Source organism: Tupaia chinensis, unplaced genomic scaffold, assembly GCF_000334495.1.
Source record: "Tupaia chinensis unplaced genomic scaffold, TupChi_1.0 Scaffold145484_1, whole genome shotgun sequence".
Taxonomy (NCBI): domain Eukaryota; kingdom Metazoa; phylum Chordata; class Mammalia; order Scandentia; family Tupaiidae; genus Tupaia; species Tupaia belangeri.
In genome coordinates this window covers 866,723-870,133 of record NW_006205341.1, presented here as the reverse complement: position 1 = coordinate 870,133, position 3,411 = coordinate 866,723, and the positions used below count along the sequence as shown (strand labels likewise).

The window sequence follows — 3,411 nt, the reverse complement described above, 5'->3', positions numbered from 1 at the left end:
GAGTTTATCTTGCCTGCGGCGGAGGGCCCCCTGAAGGCCCAGATTGTCTAAACACGATGTGGCTGGCTCGAGAGGCGAAGAAACCCAGCCACCAGACCCTGGAAAGTTGGATTTGTTTTTGCAAATGTGGGAGCAGCTACTGGGCTTTGGGAGAAGGGCCTAGTATACCAGGCCTCACACTGGTGTGTGCCAGTTTGATCAAGAATGGTTAACCCCTTCATGTCCCTGGTTGTGAGGTCCTCTGGGAAGCAGGGAAGATGCAATAAAAATAAACCCACATGTTTATAAGTGGGGTGAATCCCAGTCTGGGAAAGTCTGAGAGGTAAGGATACCTTGGTATTGGCTTTCCAGGAAGGAATTTTGTAATCTTGGGGCAGAAGGCAAGAACTGGAAGTGAGATGGGAGCTCACAGAGGAACAAAGGCCATGTATGCAGGGGGCAGTGGCAGCTGTTTTCGCAGTGCAGGTGAGGAGCTCAGACTGGAGCCTCCGCGATCATATCCTTGAAGATGATCGGACACCAGCGTGGACCACAGCTGTAAGCAGAGCACAGGCGAACCCCACGGGCACAGGTGGCCTCACTGCCACCCAGTATACTACTTAAGGGCTTCATGCTCGCACCTGAGACTCAGATCAGGCTGGGTGATCCCAGGGAGTGCTCACTCTCCAAAACTGGGCCCGAGGGCCACACGCTTACAAAGAGCTCTGAGATGCTGGCAACCACCTTTATAGCCAAGCCCCCTACAAGCCCCAGCCTGCCTTCTAACTTCTGAATGACAGGTTGCCCTCACCACGCCCTCTCCAGGTGGGGGCAGTGGGGGAGGGTTTTCTTGATATCTAGGTGTCCTAGTTCTTTTTCTTTTCAGAGCAATTTTTGCTATAGGGTGCGTGTGTTCACTAGAGAGTCAGAAAGTGAGAAATCACTTCCCAGGGGGATGGCCATGCTGCAATCCCTTCTCCTCCATTCTTCTCTCGGGATCTTGGGCATGCCCACGTGCATGGCATGACATTTAAGCCACTGGATCTGGAACTTGAACTGTGGCTAGCCATATGGGAGTCCAGTGGTGTAACCATTGAGCCATCTGCTGGTCCCTAGATGCCCTAGCGCTGGCAAGTGTACAGGAACTCTCCTTAGCTCCTGCTTCTGCCCTTCTGGTCTCACTTGCTCCCCTCTCTCTACCTGTCCCCATTAGCTGTCATCAATCTTGGGAGAAAGGTCAGATCCAAACAAATAGAATTTTACATTTTTTTAAATAACCACACCCTCTCCCCATTTATAAAATAATAAATGCTCAGAAAAATGGACTACAAGAATTCAGAGGAAAGGAAAGGCATCCCTGTTTTTTAAAACTAAGCAGACAGATGTGGCATCCCTCCGGATCCAACCTTCCTGGATCTTCCTCTTCTATTTGGTTTGGCTGCAGATTCCCCCCAAGTCTGGAGTGTCTAATTTTGATATGGACACATGGTCCTCCTGAAGAAATGCTGTGGGGCCTTTGTTGGGAGGTAAGGACGGTGAGTTCTCCATCTCTGGAGCCTAGAATCTTGGCGACGGCACAGGGAAAGGACCCATCTGAGGATGAGGTAGAGCAGAACCAAGAGAAGAAGGTCCCCATGGACCCGCCTGAGCTTCCGATCCAGCCAAGCCTGAATCCTGGTCTACCTCAGGGCGTATCCAAGGGTCTCTCATCTTTAGTTTTGCTCAGCTGGTCAGAACACAGATAGGAAAGAGCTGTGTGTCCCTCCCATCTCAGTGAAAGACCAAACGTACATAAGGCTTTTCACTTCTCAACTCCAGCCTGACCACCGACTCACACCTACCCTTTCCTCACGTCCTGTAGGCCCTGCCTCCTTCTCTTACTTGAGGAGTAGCTGCAGATCGGACAAACAAAGCAAGCAGTTCTCGACAGTGTCACACCGTGTGAGCGCTCGCAGCCTTGAGCTGCACCAGAACAGGATTCCTCAGCACAGCCTTGCAGGCAGAATGCCACCTGCGTGTCACACACGGGCACATGGAAATGCAGGATCCCATCCAGAGTCACTGGCACAGCCCAAACCGAAGTGCAGGCACCCTCTGACCCTGAGCACAAGGCCCAACAGGATTTCTTTTTTCCTAAAAGTTACTATTTTAGGTTTTGCTAGAGGGTACGTGAGCTCGGGAGAGAGTGAGAGTCAGCAATCAGTCTCCTGGGGGCATGTCCATGGTGCGATCCCTTCTCCTCCATCCTTCTCTCAGGATTTTGGGTATGCACGCACACACGCCCAATGTGATTCCCAAGACACCTGGTACGGGACTCAACCTGCGAAGCTGGCCTTAACCTCTATGCCACCTGCTGGCCCCAGGGTGACTTTTGAAACACCACACTGCTGCCTCTCAAACTTGGGTGAGCCCACTTTCCATCCCTGCCCCGCACGGTGTTTTGTTGGGGTTAACATGAATGCGACTCCGCGAAAGGTGCACTCTGCATGGCCCAGACCCAGGAGATAAGGGGATGGCGACTCGCAGTACAAAGGTTTCTAAAGATCCCAGTAAATACTTTCTGAATGAGTAGATGAGGCCCCGGCAGTGTGATTCACATCTCATGAGTTAAATTCTTACCCAACATCCACACTCATTGAGGCCACCCGGTGTGGAACACTAATGTGCTCCCGGCACTGAGTTCTCAGAAACCCAGCTAGCACACCCCGGTCACCTGTTACTCATCTGCCCACCCCATCCACCCTACTCTGTCTGACCGGTGTTCAGGGTAACAATGTGCAGAAAGGCGTTCTGAGAAACGAGGCGTGCACAGCTTTTCCTAGTATCCATTAGCCAATCAGAAACGCTACCTTCAGATGCGGCCACTCGACCTGCCTGACCTAATGGCCTCTTCCCCAACATCAGGCAGAACACAGGACTCAGAAAGCCCTTCCAATATCTCATCTAATGACGAATCTACTCGAAGAGGCAAGAAGGCCAGAGGACCTTGAGAGGCGTGTCTGCAGTCCCCAGGCTTCCACGCCCGGCTGCTCTGGGTTAGATTGCACTCTGAAGTGGAGGCTGAGTGTGGATCTGTACTACCAGACAAATTCTGCAAAATGGTGAGTGTGACCCACAAATGAGAGGCATGCGCTATCGGGGCATCTCCAAAAAAAGTGACAGAAAATCATCTCCCTTTACTAGCATGCACTTCTGCGAGGTTCTCACGTAACTGCTGTTGATTTCCACAGAGCTGCAGAAAAGCAGCCACCCATGGTACACACACACACACATATAAGCCAGCAGGACCCTAAGCATCTGGTATTTGTGAGCACAAGCTACTGACACCTGCCAGCCTTCCAATCTGACCCATCCCCTTCAGCCAAGAGACTTGGCAATGGCCGCCTGGTGTATGTGAGACCTGCCTTGCTCCATTGTGGGTGTCTCTGAACC

General features: G+C 51.9%; 1 protein-coding gene across 3 annotated transcripts in view; it reads right to left on the bottom strand.

The window, feature by feature from the left end:
• Positions 1-3,411, bottom strand: part of SPRED2 (sprouty related EVH1 domain containing 2) — a 155,722-nt gene that overhangs the window by 5,787 nt on the left and 146,524 nt on the right. The window lies entirely within an intron of this gene.